Below are 22,206 nucleotides of genomic sequence, written 5' to 3' on the forward strand. Positions count from 1 at the left end.
AAATCCTGTCTTCACCATTCTCCTTCATTCCACCAATAAGCTTCATTTGAAGATGAATTAAGAGCCCAAATTAATAATTACAAAGAATTTGAAATACTTATTTGTTATAATTAATATATAATCCTATTACTAAAGAACCAATAAAAGGTAACAGAACCAAGTTGGGTAGCTAAAACCATGACCCCTCTAATTATTCATTCCTATTGTTTTTAATCACACAATAAAAGTATCCTGTTATTTCTGGTTTACTTTTATCAGTTACTAAAAGGAAATTCTGGAATTATACTTTAACAAACAAATCTTCCCAGTGATCCACTTCTCAGTAACCAAGATAAAGAAAAGACAACTTTTCCCCTCCTCAACCTCTGAAGTAGGTATTTGAAGCTCAATATAAAATGAATTTATATATAAGTAAATAGGCATCCTAGAAATTGTTAACTCTAAGTTCTTTCTTTCTTTTTTTTTTTAACATATGGTGGTGTCCTGGTTAGGGTTACTACTGCTATGATGAAACACCATGACCAAGGCAACTTGAAGAGGAAAGGGTTTTAGTATAACCTATTCTTTAGGTAACAGTCCATAATTGAGGGTAGTCAATGCAGAAACTCGAACAGGGTAGGAAACTGGAGATAGGCGCTGGTACAGAGGCCATGGAGGGCTGCTACTTACTATGTGGTGGTTTGAATAGGAATGGCTCCCATAGACTTAGGTGTTTGAAAGCTTGGTTATAGGGAGTGGCAGTTTTAGGAGCTGTGTCCTCTTTCTTTTTTATTATTTTTATTGGTTATTTTATGTAATTACAATTCAAATGTTATCCCACTTCTCAGTTTTCCCTCCAAATATCCCCTATCCCATCCTTCCTCTTTCTGCTTCTATGAGGGTGCACTCCCACCACCCATCCACTCCCACCTCACCACCCTGACATTCCCCTACACTAGGGCTTCCAGTGTTCACATGTCCAAGGGCCTCTCCCCCTATTGATGTTCAACAAGGCCATCCTCTGCTACGTATGTGTCTGGAGTCATGGGTCTCTCCATGTGTACTCTTTGGTTGGCAGTTTAGTCCCTGGGAGCTCTGGAGGGTATAGTTGGTTGGTATTGTTGTTCTTATGGGGTTGCAAACCCCTTCAGTTCTTTCAGTCATTCCCCTAACTCCTCCACTGGTGTCCCAGTGCTCAGTCTAATGGTTGGCTGCAAGCATCCACTTCTGTATCAGTAAGGCTATGGTAGAGCCTCTTAGGGAGTTGTGTCCATATTGGAGGACCTTCTTGGAGGAAGTGTGGGTCATTTGGGACGGTCTAAGAAACTAAGTCTGGCTAGTGTGTCTCAATTCCTTCTGCTGCCTGTGGATCAAGATGTAGAATTCTCAGCTCCTTTTCTAGCACTGTGTCTGCCCGCACGCTGCCATGCTTCCTGCCATAATGATGTTATAATGATGCTAGACTAAATCTCTGAAACTGTAAGCCAGCCCCAATTAAATGTTTTTCTTTATAAGAGTTGATATGGTCATGGTGTCTCTTCACAGTAATAAAACCCCAACTTAGATACCCAGTACCACACATCCATGGATGGCACCACCCACAATAGGCTGGGACGTCCCCCATCAATCATTAATTAAGAAAATGTCTTCCAGCTGACTTTTATGGAGGCACGTTTTCTTTTCTTTCCTTTTCTTTTCTTTTCTTTTCTTTCTTTCTTTTAAATTTTATTTAATCATTTTTTTACAAACCAGATTTTATCCCCCTCCTTGTCTACCCTCTAACTGTTCCACATCTATCCCATACCTCCCCCTCATCTCTACAATGTGCCCACCCCTTCAAACCCCACCCCACCAGACCTTAGGTTCCATTCAACACTGTCATACTTTGTTATGTGATCCTTTCCTGTGGATATATGAGCAAATGTTTCTTTTCATGAGACTAGGTGGATGATGGACAACAGAAACCATTTCACCTAAGGCTTACCTCAGTAAAGCCATGAATATATTTGTGTTACTGGAGCATGTGTGACTTGGGAAGTTGCATCAACAAAAAGTCCATCTCTGCATTACTGATGATCTGGAAAAAGTCACTGGGGTTACCTGAACAACCTGCAGACAGTTCCATCCTGGAGTTTACTCCTCACAGTACATGTTTACAAAGTATAAACCCCGCTAATCTTTTGCAAATTTCTTGTAGATTTCATGGGCCTTATCCTTCCATTCTCCAAAATGAATCCTTTTTAGCTGACAGAAACAGTCATACAATATACAGATCCTAAACTCCATCACTTTGTCACATAAATTGTCATGCTATCCATTTATTGCATGTGTGATGAACAACTTACTGAAAAAGTATGGAAAGTTCCAAAGGCTGCAAACAGACTAGACATGAAAAATGCATTTGATCTGCACTCTGAATTTTTCCTTAGGGTCTTAATAGACAAATCACACTGGTTGTGGAATGACATGACCATAGAACCTAAGACATTTCCAATTCATCTGCCTTGCTTTCTTCCTTGATATGCAACTAAACCTTTTGGTTATATTTATATATTGCAGTAAAAATAAAATAATTTTTGCTAGCTAGTTAACATGATTAAATGAATTAATAATTAGTATTTTATAAAAGCTACCTGTACTGGTTACCAAACTGTCTGAGCCAGAAACAGACAAGTTTATAGGCAACACATTAAGTGAAATACATTACTGCATTTAGCCCAGTAAGAGAGGGAAAAAGCTCAGACCTCACTGTGAGCTTGTCGCCCACAGCTCACACATATACTTGGTGTAGATAAAGTGTAGAATCTGCTTGCCCCTGAAGAATAGATCTACAGTGAGAGCAGAGAAGGCAGTGTAAATCACCAGCAATGGCTTCTATAAAGAGGAAATACGCAACCCATATTCAACAATGTGGTTTCAGGGCAAAGTCTGTAGCTTCCAGGATAAGCTTCATCCAGGCAGCTTCTAACAGACAAGAAGCAGAGTGACCCTTACACTTTCAGCAAGGTACTATCTAGTGATACTTGATAGTTCATATATTTTACTCAGAACATAAAGCCCTTTTCCAGAAGTTGAAATAAATGATAGCCTAGGTTGTATCCAAAGGTAAGTAGGTGCAGATGTTGTTCCTGTTTCCTTTATGAGAGAGTGGATACTTGCAAACTCTAAATGTTTTATTGATGTTGGTAGAATAAAGAAAACATGAGATTTAGCTCTTTGTAAATATTTCTACAGAAATATCGAAATCTTCAATCCCAGCACTGGTGCCAAATATTGATCAATGGTTTATGGAAGAGTTCAAAAGCTAGCTTCAATCTAGTCACTGTTCTGTCTTTAATATAATGTTTATACACAGAGGATTTAGCTCAATTGGTATAGGGTTTGTATAGCAAATCCTAGGTTTGATCTTTAAAACTCACAATCCGGGTATGGTTGTACACACTTGTAATCCCAGCATCTAGGAAGCATACATAGGCTGGAAAGAAGTTCAATATTGTCTTTGCCTACATACTGAGTTTGAGTTTGTTTTAGAATATAAGAAGACCTATCTCAAAAATTAACCAAGCATTTATTGTTATATCCATTTTAGAGATAATCATACTGGTGGAAAAACCTACCAAGAATATGATCAGAATGTGTACCTAAGAGGGAAAATTTATCATTGGCAACAAAGTTGTGATATATGTCTATGTCTATTGTATGTGAAAGATTGTGGTGTGTGTGTGTGTGTGTGTGTGCGTGCATGCGTGCGTGCGTGCGTGCATGTGTGTGTGTGTGTGTGTGTGTGTGTGTGTGTGTGTGTGTCTGTGTGTGTGTGCGTATTTAAAGTGGAATAGGAATATCAAAGAAAATGCCATTCCCAACAGCACACAGAAAGAAAGTCTCAGGAGTTGTTAGGAATATTTACTCAACTAAACACATAACTAAAGGCAATGCCTAGTTGAACCCATCTAAGCCCAAAAGAACAGCATAGAAATTCTCTACTTTGGGGTTAAAATAAAATGTGGAAATTTAGTTTTAATCACTCATTGCTGTGGTAATTTGCTGAATTGTATTATTTTAGTAAATGTGTTTTTTACTATATTTCTTATCCTTCTAGCAGTGCCATTTTTATTATCAGAATCTGATTGAAGTTTAGTATTCAGACACTGTAAGTGGAGGCAAACCTTGTGTATATGATAATGGCATTTATTGAAATCATTCATTGTTAAGTGATGGATAGTACAACATTGCAGGAAAATATTATTTTCAATATTCTATTAAACTTCAACAAGAATGAAAGATTCACTGCCTAATATTATGAGAAAATTCCAAATAGTCAACTTAAAGTCAAAACAGTAAACAGTTGGTATATACATAGATTAATAATGGATATTAAATTATTGTGGGAAGAAAGGAGGAAAGAAGAAAGAAAAATGAAAGAAACTATGCAGTTTTGTAAAAGTGTCTGTGTGAATTTAAGCATTAATTCTTCATTTAAACCATAAAGAATATATTAAGCTCTCTTCATCTCAATAATTATATCATAATATTTGCAAATAACAAAATAAATGCCAAAATATGAGAAAGAGGTTTTTCAAAACAATTCTTAAATATATGAAGTGTGGGTTTTAATATATCATACTTAAAATAATCCATGTCATTGGTCATTAACAGAATGCAAATTAGAAAAAGCAATATATTATCACAGCCCTCTTAGAATGATCACTATCAAATAAGAAAGATAAAACAATAGGTACTGATAAAAAAGGGAATGTTAGACATTGTTGGAGGAGGTGCATACTATGACAGCCATTATATGAAAGTTCCTTTAAAAATAAAAAATAGACTTGCACTATTATCCTTCAATACTAAAGATGATAGATAGATTAATAGATAAAATATAGATAGATAGATATCCAAAGGATATTCTAACCATAGCTGTTTCTTGCAACACTATTAACAATAATCAAGATAGAAAATCCACCTAGGTTCCTATAAACAGAAACTCTCAGCCTGTTTAAAACATAGACCAAGTAATACATCCCAAAGTGATACATGTACAATAAAACTTCTATACATAAGACAGATGAAATATTGTGAAAGATGGGGCAGAAATGTCTAACATATGTTTCTTGGAATTTTCCCCTTGCAGCTTTTAATATTTCTTTCTTCTGTACTTTTAGCATTTTGGTTATTATGTGGCAGGAGGAGTTTCTTTACTGGTCCAATCTATTTGTTGTTCTGTAGGCTTCTGATACATTTATAGCCATCACTTTCTTTTAGTTAGGAAAGTTGTCTTTTGTGATTCTGTTGAAGCTGTTTTCTGATCCTTTGAACTGGGAATTTTCATCTTCTTCTATTCCTATTATTCTTAGATTTGGTTTTTTCATAGTAGATGTTTTGAGTTAGAAACTTTTTATATTTGCTATTTTCTTTGACTGGTGTATCAATTTCTTCTGTGCCTGAGATGATCTCTTCTATCTCTTTATTCTATTGGTGATGCTTCTGTCTGTAGTTTCTGTTCTCTTTCCTAGGTTTTTGATCTCTAGGTTTGCCTGCTTTTGCGTTCTCTTTGTCGCTTCTATTTCCATTGTTTTTTGTCTTGGACCAATTTGATAATTTTCTCAACCTGTTTGATTTTATTTTCCTGTGTTTCTTTAGGGGATTCATTTGTTTCGTCTTTAAGGACTTCTACCTGTTTCATTGTGTTTTCCTGTATGTTTAAGGGATTTATTTATATCCTAGTTAAAGGCCTCTTTCATCTTCATGAGATGGGACTTAAGGTCATGGTCTTGCTCTTCAGGTGTGTTAGGGTATCCAGGACTTGCATTCTGTCAGATGACAACAGATTAAGGCTAGCCTTCAACAACAGAAAGCCCACATATTCATGAAAACTGAACAACTCTCTTTTCAATTTTGACTTAGTCAGGAAAGAAATAAAGACTCTAGAATTCAAGGAAAACGAAGGCACAATATACCTAAACATAGGGGATACTATGAAAGCAATGCTAAGAGGAAAATTTATAGTACTAAGTACCCTCCTAAAAAAATCAGGGAGATCTCATACTAGCAACTTAAGAGCACACCTGAAAGCTCTAGGACGACAACAACAACAGCAAACCCAAACATATCAAGAGTAGAGGGCAGGGAATAGTCAAACTAAGGGCTGAAATAAATCAATTAGAAACAAATCAAACAATAAAAAGAACCAACAAAACCAAGAGAGGCTTCTTTGAGAAAGTCAACAACAAGATATATAAGCTCTTAGTCAAACTATCTAAAATTACGAGGACAGTATCCAAAAGAACAAAATCAAAAATGAAAAGGGAGATATAACATCAGTAAATGAGGAAATTCTAAAAATATTAGGTCTGACTTCCAAAGCTTATACTAGACAAAACTGGAAAATCTAAATGAAATGAATGATTTTATAGGCAGATACCATATACCAAAAATAAATCAAGATGAGGCAAGCTATTGAAACAGTTTCATAATACCTAAGGAAATAGAAGCAGTAATGAAAACCTCCCAACCCTTGCCCTCAAATAGAATCCAAGGACCAGATGGTTTCAGTGCAGAATTCTACCAGATCTTCAAAGAATACCAACACTCCTCAACCTAGTCCACAAAACAGAAACAAAAGGAAAACTACCTAATTCATTCCTTGAGACCAGAGTTATGCTGATACCCAAATCACACAAAGATCCAGCACAGAAAGAGATCACTTCAGACCAGATTACCTTATGAACATCAATGCAAAAATGCCCAATAAAATTCTCACAAATTGAATCCAAGAACATATCAAAAACACCATTCACACTATCAGTAGGTTTCATCCCAGGGATGAAGGGATAGTTCCAAATATGAAAATCAATAACATAATCCACTCTATAAACAAATTGAAAGAAAAATTACATTATCATCTTATTAGATGCTGAAAAAGCAGTTGACAAAATCCCACAACCTTTCATGTTAAAAGACTTAGAGAGATCAGGGATTCAAGGCACATTCTAAAATATAACAAAAACAATATACAGCAAGCTAAGAGTGAACATTAAATTAAATGGAGAGAAACTCAAAGCAATCCCACTAAAATCAGGTACAAAGCTACCCACATTTTGCTATCTATTCAATATGGAGTTTGAAGAGCAACATGAGAACAAAAGTACAATGAGGGAATACAAATTGGAAAATAGTAGTCAAGGATCACTATTCAAGGATGATATAATAGTGTACATAAGTGATCACAAAAATTCTACCTTAGAACCCCTACAGCTGATAACTTGAGCAAAGCAGCAGGATATAAAATTCACTCAAAGAAATCAGTAGCCCCACAAATGATTTGTGGGCTTAGAAAAATTATGGGAATGACACTCTTCACAATAGTCACAAATAATATAAAATATCTTGAGATGACTCTAATCAATCAAGTGAAAGATCTGTGTGACAAGAACTTCAAGACATTGAAGAAAGAAATTGAATAAGATATCAGAAGATGGAAAGATCTCCCATGCTCATGGATAGGTAGGATTAACATAGTAAAAATGGCCATCTTACTAAAAAACAGTTTACAGATTCAATGCAACTCCCCTGGAAATTCCAACACACTTTTTTACAGACCTTGAAACAGAAATTCTCACCTTCATATGGAAAAACAACAAACCCAGAATAATCATAACAATCTCGAACAACAAAATAACTTCTACAGGAGTCCGCATCCCTAACCTCGAGTTGTACTACAGAGCAATAGGGATTAAAAACCACATGGTATTGGTACAGAGACAGACAGGTTGAACAATGTAATAGAATTGAAGTTCCAGAAGTAAACCTACACATATAGAATCTTGAAATCTAACAAAAACAATGCCAAAATTGTACAATGAATAAAAGAAAGCATCTTCAACAAATGGAGCTGGTCAAACTGGCCATCTGCATGTAGAAGAATGCAAATTTGATCCATTTTTATCATACTGCACAAAGCTCAATTCCAAGTGGATCAAGAACCTCAATCAAAAACTAGATGCACTGAAACTAATAGAAGAGAAAGTGGAAACAACCTCAAGCACATTGACATAGGAGAAAATTTCCTCAACAGAACACCAATGGCTCAGGCTCTTAAGATCAACAGTTGATAACTGGGACCTCATCAAATCAAGAAGTTTCTGCAAGACAAAGGACACTGTCAATGGGACTAAACAGCAGCCTACAGTTTTAGAAAATATCTTCAGTAACTCTACTTCTGACAGAGAGCTAATATCCAAAATATATAAAGAACTTAAGAAGTTAGACTTCATCAAACCAAATAACCCAATTAAAAATGGGGTACAGAGCTAAAGAGAGAATTCACAACAGAGGAATCTGGAATGGCCAAGAAGTGCTTAAAGAAATGTTCCATATCCTTAGCTATCAGGGAAAGCTGAATCTAGATGATCCTGAGATTCTAGTTTACACCGACCAGAATGGATAAGTTAAAGAACTCAAAGGACATTAATTACATGCTGCTAATAATCTGGGGAAAGGGGAACACCCCTCCATTGCTTGTGAGATTTCAAACTTATGCAATCACTCTGGAAATAAATACGACAGAAAATTGGGAGTAATTTTAGCTCAAGACCCAGAGATATCACTCCTGGGCATATATGCATAGGATGCTTCATCATAACACAAGAACTCATGCTTCACTATGTTTATAGCGGCTTTATTCACAGTAGTTAGAAAATGATAGCAACCCAGAAGTACATTAACCAAAGAATGGATACAGAAAATGTGATTCATTTACACAATGGAATATTATGCAGCTGTTAAAAACAAATACACCAGGAATTTTGGAGGCAAATGGATGGAACTAGAAAATATCCTGAGTGAGTTAACTGAGACCTCAAAGGACATATTTGGTATGTGCTCACTGCTAAGTGATATTAGCTAAAAATGTTTAGAATACCCATGGCACAACCAACAGACCCTAAGAAGTTAAACAAGAAGGAAGGCCCAAGGGTAGATGTTTAAATCCCACTTAGAAGAGGGAATAAAATAGTCATAGGAGGAAGAGGGTGGTAGGGACCTGGGTGGGAGAAGCAAGGTAAAGGGAATAGGGAGGGCAGCATCAGGTGTAAGGAAACACAGGAGTGAGGCCCAGAGAGCCAGGACGATGAATGGAAATCTGCAGCCACTGGGAGTGTGTAGTGGGTCAAATCTCTACGAAGTCTCAAAGACCTGGCATGGAGGAGACTCCCAGGAGTCAATGTATATGACCTTAGCCAAAATGCCAAGCAGTTGGGATAGGAATCCTGAAGCTACCACTTCCAGTAGCCAGATAGATCCCCACTGGAGGGATGGGGATACCACCCACTTACAGATCTTTCAATCCCAATGCAGGGACAAAGATGGAGCAGAGACTGAGGGAATAACTGAGCAGTGACCAGCCCAACTTGAGATCCATCACATGGGCAGGCACTGAAGGGGATGGTAATCCACAAGAAGACATGTTGTAGCAACTAACCTGGAACCCTTGAAGCTTCCAAAGACTGAGGCAAACACCAAAGGGCATACATGGGTTGATCTTGGGCCCCCAGCACATGTATCGCAGAGGGATGCCTCATCTGGCTTTAGTGGGAGAAGATGTGCCCAATCCTGCAAAGACTTGATACACCAGGGTGGGCAGATAGACACAGGGAATCATCATTCCATTAGAGGCAAAGGGGAGGAGGGATGGGGGTGGAACTCTGGGATAAGGGGATTGGAAGGGGGAAAACACTTTTGGAAGGTAAATAAATAAGTTAATTAATGAATAATGATAAAAATACTCAACGGTATATTAGCTTAGAGAAAACTGGAAACAATACATCATTAACTGGCATGCTAAGGTGCATGAGGGAATTCCCATAAGATGCCACCTCTATATAAAAAGCTGTAGGCAATTAATTATGATTGATAACAAAGAATCAAAAACAATTCTGTTCATAGATTATGGAACCCTCAAGTTCTGCTCAGTAGAATACATATACATATATGAGTATATTTATATGTATGTGTATATATATGTATATATATATGCATATATATAAAATAAAGGTTATGAATTTGAAAGACAGTGGGAAGAACACAGAGAGAGGAACTGGTAGCCTGAAAATGATATAAAAACAGTTCCATGTATGTAAAACTCACAATACAGTAAATGTTTGAAAATAGATGCATGGTATATGAAATTTTACTATATTTATGCAATGAATCTCATTAATCCACAGTAAACATGAAGTCCTATTATTTCCAGCACTACAGATGGAATAAGAGTTCACCAAGTCAAGTAAACTAAACTATACACATAAAGACTGATACCTGTTTATTTTCTCTTGTGTATGAAATTATAAAAAGCTCACCTAACCATACAATAATAACTAGTAGAAGTTTGGAGGAATGAGGGAAAAAGGGAGTGAAAAGGGGGGGGTCTATATTCAATTAGCAAATTATCAGTGTAACTTGAAATCTAACACTAAACTTAATTACTTTATACAATTTATTCATATTAATGAGATAAAGTTTAAGAAACTTTTACCTATATATCAAGTACAGTAAAAAAATACAATGTGATCCTATTGGAAATTGACAAAGAGACACCTTATTTGTGATGTTGTTCTTATGTCAGTCAGGGGCAGAGTAGATGGCAGTCCTTTGTTCATCCTAGTTTTATGCCTAGGACAAATATAAAAATGAAATCAATCCAAATCCAGGCAGCAAAGCAGGCAGAGCAGGACAGGCATAGACCTGTGGACCACCACATCATCCATAGACCTTCCCTCGTGAGCTTGGCACAGGCTAGCCATAGACACTAGCTTGCTGCCACAACACACAGCTCTGATAGCATGTCACCCAGGGCTCTGCCAGTCCTGTGGCTAGCCTGAAGTAGGAGAAACCATAATATGGTGGACAGGTGAGGTAGAAAGAGAGTGGAGCAGCTTGAGAATTATGAAGAGAGATGGCAGTGGGGAGTAGAGGTTGGGGAGGAACTGCTTGTTGAGAGTGTCCAGCCACCCAGCCCCATTGGGAGATCCCAACCCAAACTGTTGTTTTGGACCATGTCTGGCTCTGTGGCTAATGATAGATGCTAATGTCCCAGTGTTGTATTACCACAAAAGAACACAGGGACATCTCTGGTCATGGCAGCAGCAAGGTACTATGTGGATGTTGAACAGCTGTCTAGAATTGGCCCCACCCCTTACCAGCAGCAGCACTGAGGACTGGTCCTGGGGACAGCTGCAAGGGAACCAGCCCTAAAAGTGTAAGCCAGGGAGAACTAGTCCTACCACACTGCTCTAGTGTGAGATGACATGGGTACAACATGTGTGATGCTCATCTTTCTCCTCAGTGCCTGTGGCAGTCAGAAGAGTTTGTCCTGTGGTCACAGGAGCTGGTGAGCTGGCCCTGCAACTCGCTGTCTGTAGAACTCAGGAGAGTTGGCATTGAACTTTGCCTGGGCAGTAGAGTAGAGCTGGCCCTGGTGGAGGAAGTGAAGGTGAACCAGCCCCAAGGGCTATTTGCTATTCAGGCTAGTCAGGAGACCTGGCCCTGGTAGATTGAGAGCAGGAGAGCTATTCCTCTCACTACCTGCAGAACTAGAGAGATAGACCGGGCCCTTCAACTGGGCAAAGAGGAGAACTGACCCTGATGGCAAAAGCAAGAGTGAGCCAGCCCCAAGAGTATGAGACAGGAAGAGCTAGTCCAGCTCCTGGAAGGCTTCAGCACTTGGAAAAGTGGTCCTGGCACTTATTGGGCAGCACGGTCTTGCTGGAGGAATGAGTGTAGGTGACCTTACTCCTGAAGCCTAAAAGCAGGAGAGCTGTCCGGGACTCCTGCCAATGGCGCCATTGGGTGGGCTAGCTGGAGCAGTTTTGGAGACGTCTCCCTGGTGGTGGGAATAAAGGAGAGCCCTTAGGCTGACCAACTCAGAGACCACCTAGGCCCAGGTCTGGGGCTCTGAATTGACCCACCTGAAATGTATTATCCGAGAACAGTCAGGAAGCATTGCAAAGACCAGTCCTGCTGATGAAAACATATAGCATCTCTATGATACAGGAAAACAACAGGATAATGAGGAGTCCTGGGGAGGATTGAATATTGATGGTGTCACAGAAGTCCTCAAACCAGACCAATGACTCATTTCAAGTGTAGATGTGTGAACAGAGGGATATACTGTGAGGCACACTGTGACATACTATAGCTTCCACAATGACAGGTTTTACTATGCTCTCTCTCTCTCTCTCTCTCTCTCTCTGTGTGTGTGTGTGTGTGTGTGTGTGTTCTATTTTGGGGGAAGGTTGCAGAAGTGAAGGGCACATATGAGGGATTGAGAAGATGAGTGGGACTGGGATGCATGGTGTGAAACTCACAAAGTCTTAATAACAGCAAAACATTCAAAAAATTAAAAACTTAAAAGATAACAAATAAAAATATAATTTGAAAATTGGACAATAGCTTAATATGATGTAAAAACCTGAAGTTCTGTCTCTAATATCTCATATCCCTTAGAAAGTCCTAATTCAAAAATCAACGCATAATTTATGCTGGTTTTCATTACTGCTGAAAATATAATGGGCCTTTATGTGTCTCCTTCATACTCTTCCACACAGACTGAGAGATCCAGACAATCATGTCTCACGTCTCACCTGCTCTTTGTTAAAAGGGAATGGAAATGCATGTGTTGTCTTCTTTGGAGAGAATAGAGACAAGCCAAGGTATGTACCAAGAAAGCCCTTTCTTACAGTGTAAGTCACTACTGTATTTGCTATTATCTTTTCCTGCTACTTTCTGCCTCATCTTGATTTTGAACATTCTATATTAGCATGGTGTGGACATAATTCAGACCTAATGATAAGAAAATCCAATTCTTGCAATGGAAGAAAGTGAAATTTTCTACCATGTGGCCACACATTTGGAACCTGTGATTTTCCATAAGAGCATGTTAGTGAAGCCCTCATTATCAACTAGAACAAACCTTTCAACACTTAGCTGTAGTAGATAGAGCTCATGTACAGTGCTAAGATGCTGACATCACAGAGTGTCAGTACAGTGGGTTCCATTCCAGCATTCAATACACATTGTTACTGCTTCTCAATACAAATTACAGTAGGCTCCTTCAGAGCAGAAAATGTTACACAACCATTTTCTCTATGTGTATTCTCCCCTTTGGAACTAGCAGTAGTTCTAAATAATTTTGAGGTCCCATCTTTTAACCCCTAGGCCCTGTTTAATACTCAAAAGTCACTCTAAGCTAGAGGATAAAATTCCAGCTATTTGAACATTAGAGAGCTAACCTGCTTTTATGAAAATCTCAGCTTCAGAGTCAGATAAATGTCTTCTGATGCATTTGTGCAGAGCACAGGCAAATCATATGAAACGAGTTAAGAGATTATACTTCTATGCTCCTTTCCAGCAGATAAGGTTATCCTGGGACCTACATTCTCTTCATTTCTCAGCAGGAGAAGGGGAATTAAGACTTACTGCCTACAAGAATGCATAGCAAAGCAATTTCATGGGTAAAACAAAGATGGAGCTTGGGGGAAAACAGCACCACGTCCGTCTGTCAGAATTAGTGTAAGGAGGCAGCTGTGCACCAGTGGCATAGCTCTCCCTCAAGAACCATTTGTCAGAACGTAGGGATTTTCTGCAGCCACATGACTAAGGCTAAGTGGGAAATGGAGATCGTAAATTATTCTGATAGAAGGAAGAGACATAAGGACAAAATGGGAAAATGCTAAAAAAAAATGATCTTCATACAGAAGCTGTAGGTTGCAAACAAACCACATCAGTTTATCAATCAGCTCTAAATAAGTCAGGCTGACAAAACAGCAAGTCAGTAACAATAATGATTGATATTCATAACCACATTCACAGATTTGCAGAAGAATCTCAATGGACTTTGGATCTGGTGAGTAAAAGATAACACACGCATAGGGGCATAAGCTCATGAATTTTGCCTAACTGAAAAGTACAAGTATAGAAAATAATTATTTGAAAACTACTTTTTCTACTGCATGATCATCCTCATAAGTGGAACCTGAGTTTTTTGTCTTCCAGAAGTAGATGAGAAAATGGTGAATGCCATCTCTGGGGTAATTAGAAAAATGAGACACCAGAAAATATTTGTTAAAGGATATGTGGTGAGAGCTAGTGTCATCATTTCAACAGGCAACATAGAGAGACAGAAAGTAGACAAGCTATTGAGGTCAAAGGATTCTGGGGAACTGATGGTACAGGAGAAATTAAGAATGACTATGTGGTGACTACAGTTATGAGTCTTCATCACATAGTGACAGAAAGTTCAAAAACTGATTGATCTGATGTTCGCTCGACTCTATGAACAAACTAAAAATACTCCTACTGTATGTTTGAAATGAGTGAGTGTATAGGAGAAGCAAAAAAACACCCCGATAAAGATGTTACTTAAAAAACAAGATAACTTTCTGTACAAATATGTTTATATTTTATTCAGTTTTATTAGATAACAAATAAAGAAAAGGATGCCTAAAAATAGAAATATATCAATTCTTGGTTTTAAAACCAAAAGAATTGTCTTACATAAAAGCTTAATCTCTTTCTTCAGTTTCTATTAAAAAAAAAACACTTTTAAGCGTGTGAGTGTTTCTACTTCATGTATGTCTATGTACCATATGCACGCAATGCTCATGGAAGCCAAAAGAGGACATCAGATCCCATAGGATTGGGATTAAGCCAGTCAATAGGCACACTTTGAAGTTCAGAATGAAGATCATGTAATTTACCTCTATCTAATCATATAGATATGAAGTTTTCTTTCTTTCTTTTTTTCTAGGAGGGCTGTGGACAAGGCTTACTTCTTCACTGAAGTTGGTGATTCAATTTGTAAGAATTAAAACTTGTGCATTCCAGTATCCAGGACTTGTAAACTCAAAGGAGCATTACTCTCTTAAAACAGGAATAATCAGAGAAAACAGCTAAAAAACATGGGCCTGCTGACATGGATGAGCTATTGATCAAGATGTCTTTGGAACTATAGGTCCCTTTAAAATGTGGTGTCTTCAATTACTTGCTGCACTTCTTGTTTTAGTTTTTTTCATTTTTATTTTTTTCAGGCTTTAAAACCAAAATTTCCTGACATAGATGCTTTCAAACAATTTTCCTTTGGATCTTATTAAAGCTATAGATTTTAGTATTTGCAGAATCAAAGCATCATAGTGTTTTTCCCTAAGATACAAAGCGTATTCTTCATTAAACTTTCCAGTGCAGTAACAAGTGTGTGTGTGTGTGTGTGTGTGTGTGTGTGTCTGAGTGTGTGCGCGTGTGCAAGTGTGCTACTAATTATGAATCCCTTTAAAACTAATGATTTAAAGCTGCTATGGTTTATCCTTACAGCTTCACCTGACAGATCTGTTCCAGGATGTAGAATTTAAAATAGAATGTGATTCTCCCTGTGAGTTGATTCAATTTTATTCCATGTCCCTTTCTCTCTGGGATTTTGACTGAAAAGATAATATTTTTCATGACGAACCTTTTTTTTTCTCATGTAGACTTACAAAAGGAAAAGCACAATAGCCCATGTTTGTCTCCAGACTCTGCTTATGACCCCATCAGTTCCTCCAGTGCAAGTGGCACCCAGAGATTCTCAGAGAAGAGTGTATGCGGAGGAATGTCTTAATGGGGTTAGATCTTTAGAATTCAGAAGAGATACAATCTTTTTTTTTTATTATTAACTTGAGTATTTCTTATATACATTTCAAGTGTTATTCCCTTTCCCGGTTTCCGGACAAACATCCCCCTCCCCCCTCCCCTTCCTTATGGGTGTTCCCCTCCCAACCCTCCCCCCATTGCCGCCCTCCCCCCATAGTCTAGTTCACTGGGGGTTCAGTCTTAGCAGGACCCAGGGCTTCCCCTTCCACTGGTGCTCTTACTAGGATATTCATTGCTACCTATGGGGTCAGAGTCCAGGGTCAGTCCATGTATAGTCTTTAGGTAGTGGCTTAGTCCCTGGAAGCTCTGGTTGCTTGACATTGTTGTACTTTTGGGGTCTGGAGCACCTTCAAGCTCTTCCAGTTCTTTCTCTGATTCCTTCAACGGGGGACCTATTCTCAGTTCAGTGGTTTGCTGCTGGCATTCGCCTCTGTATTTGCTGTATTCTGGCTGTGTCTCTCAGGAGCGATCTACATCCGGCTCCTGTTGGTCTGCACTTCTTTGCTTCATCCATCTTGTCTAATTGGGTGGCTGTATATGTATGGGCCACATGTGGGGCAGGCTCTGAATGGGTGTTCCTTTAGTCTCTGTTTTAATCTTTGCCTCTCCCTTCCCTGCCAAGGGTATTCTTTTTCCTCATTTAAAGAAGGAGTGAAGCATTCACATTTTGATCATCCGTCTTGAGTTTCGTTTGTTCTAGGGATCTAGGGTAATTGAAGCATTTGGGCTAATAGCCACTTATCAATGAGTGCATACCATGTATGTCTTTCTGTGATTGGGTTAGCTCACTCAGGATGATATTTTCCAGTTCCAACCATTTGCCTACGAATTTCATAAACTCGTTTTTGATAGCTGAGTAATATTCCATTGTGTAGATGTACCACATTTTCTGTATCCATTCCTCTGTTGAAGGGCATCTGGGTTCTTTCCAGTTTCTGGCTATTATAAATAAGGCTGTGATGAACATAGTGGAGCACGTGTCTCTTTTGTATGTTGAGGAATCTTTTGGGTATATGCCCAAGAGAGGTATAGCTGGATCCTCAGGCAGTTCAATGTCCAATTTTCTGAGGAACCTCCAGACTGATTTCCAGAATGGTTTTACCAGTCTGCAATCCCACCAACAATGGAGGAGTGTTCCTCTTTCTCCACATCCTCGCCAGCATCTGCTGTCACCTGAGTTTTTGATCTTAGTCATTCTCACTGGTGTGAGGTGAAATCTCATGGTTGTTTTGATTTGCATTTCCCTTATGATTAAAGATGTTGAACATTTCTTTAGGTGTTTCTCAGCCATTCGGCATTCCTCAGCTGTGAATTCTTTGTTTAGCTCTGAACCCCATTTTTTAATAGGGTTATTTATTTCCCTGCGGTCTAACTTCTTGAGTTCTTTGTATATTTTGGATATAAGGCCTCTATCTGTTGTAGGATTGGTAAAGATCTTTTCCCAATCTGTTGGTTGCCGTTTTGTCCTAACCACAGTGTCCTTTGCCTTACAGAAGCTTTGCAGTTTTATGAGATCCCATTTGTCGATTCTTGATCTTAGAGCGTAAGCCATTGGTGTTTTGTTCAGGAAATTTTTTCCAGTGCCCATGTGTTCCAGATGCTTCCCTAGTTTTTCTTCTATTAGTTTGAGTGTGTCTGGTTTGATGTGGAGGTCCTTGATCCACTTGGACTTAAGCTTTGTACAGGGTGATAAGCATGGATCGATCTGCATTCTTCTGCATGTTGCCCTCCAGTTGAACCAGCACCATTTGCTGAAAATGCTATCTTTTTTCCATTGGATGGTTTTGGCTCCTTTGTCAAAAATCAAGTGACCATAGGTGTGTGGGTTCATTTCTGGGTCTTCAATTCTATTCCATTGGTCTATCTGTCTGTCTCTGTACCAATACCATGCAGTTTTTATCACTATTGCTCTGTAATACTGCTTGAGTTCAGGGATAGTGATTCCCCCTGAAGTCCTTTTATTGTTGAGGATAGCTTTAGCTAAAGAGATACAATCTTAATAGCCAAACTCTACTCCTAGATTAGCCACTTACTTTGTGACCTAGTAAGTCACTTGGGCTCTTCAGGACTTCCCTCCCTAGAAAAATAGAATTAGCAAAGTGCCTTAGTCAGAAGGATGTTGTGAATAAAATAAATAAACAAAAGAACTTGGAAAGAATTGAATCTAAGGGAATAATAAGCCCCAGCTACTCAAAGAAGGGTATGAATAGTCCTAAAAAGCTAAAGTAGAGGAGAAATTTGGTATGCTCTTACTAGAAAATCAAGATAGAAAAGACTTGCATACTTTTCTTTCTCTCTTTTCCTACAAAGAAAATAAAGATAGTGAAGGGTAAAAAAGGACTGTCACTGATTGTCAATTTTATAGGGTTTCAGATTTTCTGCTACCATAGTGTGTTCTATCTTATACTATCTTATCTATTCTATATGGGACAGAAAAAAATGAATAAAATATATGTCCTTCTTTTTAGTTTTTATATTTTTACTTTTTAAAAAACATAACTACGCACCATTTTTGACTTTCCTTTTCTTCTCCCTCCAATCCTTCTTATGCAGTCCCTCTTGCTCTCTCTTGACATTATAATTACATATTCTTTGCTATCGTTACAAACACACATATATATTTACACATATATGTCTCAATATAGAAATTCAGCCTACAACCTGCTCAGTCCATTTAATGATTTTGTATGTATGATTTCAGATCGTAGGTCTCAGGGGACAACCAACTGCTACTTCACTAATCCAGCACATCTTTCCTTATACCCATGAATAATTGTATCTCTCACCCCCTCATCAAAGAGCCTTTTCTCTGAAATAGATAGAGACCATTAAGGAAAACACAACTTGTCAAAATGTGATAGCAAATGATCACGGGTTTTCAAGTCCCAACTGATTCATGTGCAATACAACTTCTTGACTTAAGGTACAAGGAAGATTAGAGAAGAAAGTGCAGAAAGACAGAGATAGGAAACTTATTGTGAGGTTGGGTCTGCTATAAATGATAAGGAAGCTTCACCCATGATACCTTAATAATTTGACTGCCTGAACTAGATCTGAACAAGACATACTACCAGGTAGGGAACAACGTCATCTGCCCCCACCCATAGACAAAGAACTACAGATGACAACTGATGAATGCTGAAAGAGTGAAAAAATAGTCTTCTCAGGGGATTAGGACTCTAACTGGTTATCCAAAAATGGACTTTTCCTGAAGTATCACACTGATAAATTCTTAATATTTGACTTAATGGAAATCTGGCAGTTTCTCAGATAATTGGAAATAATTCTACTTGAAGACCCAGCTGTACCACTCCTGGGCATATGCTCAAAGATGCTCCATCATAACACAAGGACACTATGTTCAAAATAGTCTTATTCATAATAGCCAGAAACTGGAAACAACCCTAATGTCACCTAATCAAAAATGGATACAGAAAATGGATACACAATGGAAAATTGTTCAGCTATTGAAAACAAGAACATCATGAAATTGGCAGACAAGTGGATGGAACTCGAAAATATCATCCTGAATTAGATAATCCAGTTCCAAAAGGTCATGAATGGTGTGTATTCACTATTGGATATTAGTAAATGGATATTAGCCAAGAAGTTCAGAATACTCATGATATACCCCACAATTTGTAAGAAGTATAACAAGAAGGTCCTAATAAAGATGCTTCAGGTTCAAATGGGGATGTTTCAGGGCCAAGTGAGAATGCTTCAGTTCTACTTAGAAGGGGGAATAACATAATCACAGTAGGCAAAGGGAGGGAGGTTCCTAGGTGGGAGAGGGGAAGAGGATAAGGGGTATCCATAATACAGAATCAGGCATGGGAAGAGATAGGAGAGAAGCCCAGAGGGATCAGCAGAATGAATGAAACATAATTAAAGTTAGCAGCTGTGATATGTGCCATGGAGTTAATCCTTAATAAGTTAGAGTTCTCTTTTTACTTTACTACTCCTGTTTCTGATAATCAAAGCCTTAAGCATGAATTTGAGATTTGGCTTTTCATGGCACCTTTCTGAATGTCCCTATATAATGGCAAAAGTTTTAGTCCAGTGTCTTAAAGAAAACCATGTAAAGAATGCAAATGTTAGAACCCAGTCTGCTTTTTCCTTAAAGAACACAAGAAAAAGGTAAATAAAATGGCCAGGGACCTCAAAGAGGATCCTTCATTGACTAAGCCAAGAGCGGAAGGAGAGTGTTTTCACAAAAAGATAATAGCTTTCATTGCTAGTCTATTGTTCATTAAAGTGTAATAGAATGCAGCATTCGGAAGTCTCAGTATAGCCAGTGGTACTTGCTCTCTGACAGGTTATTTCTCTTTGAAGAATACAAATAATGTTTTCAGGGGTTTCATAGGGACAATCACTATCACAATCAGGTGTTGATCTAGCCCTGCCTGTAAAACTGAACAACACAGGTTAGTGGTAAGCAATAGGTCACCCAGAGAAGGCCAGCTGCAATTATACACATAAGAGGACAACCTGTGTCTGCTCGACCAGAGAGGAAAGGACACAATAAAGTTTATGACCTGGAATGGATTTTTAAATGAAACTTGACAATAGCAGGAAAATATACTTAGTGCTATATTAAGTTCCACACTTTTGAAGCCATTTGATCAAATCGAAAACAGTAGCAGGTTCATCAGTCACTGCTGCTCTCATGATATTGATATTTATTTGAAAAATTCCATTTGATCATGATACTGTTGACATCTGTCATCTAAACACCTGTCATCTGTTGAAATGGTAAACTTCTTCCAGTTCTCAGTCACATTATAGTCAAAGTATTCTTGCCTTTTAAAGGAAATAGTCTTCCAAAACTACATAAAATGAAACGATCGTTCTGGAAATTTTACAATATTGCAAAAGCGTGTGTACAGCTGGATTTTCACTTTTATCCAATGCCTATTTATTTACTTATTTATTTTTATTTATTTAATCAATTAAAAATGTGCTACCAGTGGAAGGGGAAGCCCTGGGTCCTGCTAAGACTGAACCCCCAGTGAACTAGACTATGCGGGGAGGGTGGCAATGGGGGGAGGTTTGGGAGGGGAACACCCATAAGGAAGGGGAGGGGGGAGGGTGATGTTTGTCCGGAAACCGGGAAAGGGAATAACACTTGAAATGTATATAAGAAATACTCAAGTTAATAAAAAAAAAAAAAGCTGAAAAAAAAAAAGAAAGAAAGAGTTGAAGGAGCTTGCAATCCCGTAATAACAAAGCCAAACAACCATTGCATCCAGAGACTGAACCACTACTGAAAGACTATACATGGACTGACACAGGGCTCTAAATGCACATTTAGCCTTGTTGGGGCACCAGTGGAAGGGGAAGCCCTTGGTCCTGCTAAGGTTGGAACCCCAGTGCAGGTGAATATTATGGGTGATGTGTAAGGGGAACACCCACATAGGGGAATGGGAGGGGAAGAAATGGGTGTTTATGGACAGGAAACCAGGAACGGGAATAATATGTGAAATGTAAGTAAAGAAATATATGTAATAAAAAAAATAAAAACAAAAAAAAATGTGCAGCATTTTATGCCACCAGCTCAGAGTCTGTACAGTGTAGGCAAATGTGAATCGAACTGTTTTTTTTTCTCTTTTAAACTAAAATAATGAAATAAAACAAAAACTAGATGGTCAAAAACTATAATAAGTAAACAAAATAAAATTAAACATACTACTTCTGCTAAAGTATGTATGGAGAGGTCTGAGACATGGCTTCACAGCTAAGAGTATTTGCTACTCTTGCAGAGGGCCTAAGTTCCTAGTAGCATCTGGTCCCTCCTAACTATCTCTAATTCCAGTTTCAAGGACCCAATGCCTTCATTCAGCCTTTGTGGGCGCTCCACACACATGGTACACACACATACATGCAGGTGAACATTTGTAAAGACAAAGTAAAACATGAATCTATCTATTAAAGGTATATTATGTACGGACTTAACAGAAAACCAAGAGCCAAATGAGTTGTGGCAGACAACAGCAATAGAGGAGAATTAATAAATGTGTGAAGCATATGTCTTAGGAAATGATATTAAAGATAAAACCTGGTGTGTGTGTGTGTGTGTGTGTGTGTGTGTGTGTGTGTGTGTGTGTGTGTGTGTTTGTGTGCATGTATGCCTTAAGGCTGGTAAGTGTTTGGTCAGGAGAAAGTATTTTATTTTCAAAAAGTAGATTTTTCCAACTTTCTTTTTTTTTTATTAACTTGAGTGTTTCTTATTTACATTTCGAGTGTTATTCCCTTTCCCGGTTTCCGGGCAAACATCCCCCTAATCCCTCCCCCTCCCCTTCTTTATGGGTGTTTCCCTCCCCATCCTCCCCCCATTGCCGCCCTCCCCCCAACAATCACGTTCACTGGGGGTTCAGTCTTAGCAGGACCAAGGGCTTCCCCTTCCATTGGTGATCTTACTAGAATATTCATTGCTACCTATGAGGTCAGAGTCCAGGGTCAGTTCATGTATAGTCCTTAGGTAGTGGCTTAGTCCCTGGAAGCTCTGGTTGCTTGGCATTGTTGTTCATAAGTTCATAAGAGCTCCTT

The sequence above is a fragment of the Rattus norvegicus genome, chromosome 14 (assembly GCF_021556685.1).
Source record: "Rattus norvegicus strain SHRSP/BbbUtx chromosome 14, alternate assembly SHRSP_T2T, whole genome shotgun sequence".
Classification (NCBI taxonomy): domain Eukaryota; kingdom Metazoa; phylum Chordata; class Mammalia; order Rodentia; family Muridae; genus Rattus; species Rattus norvegicus.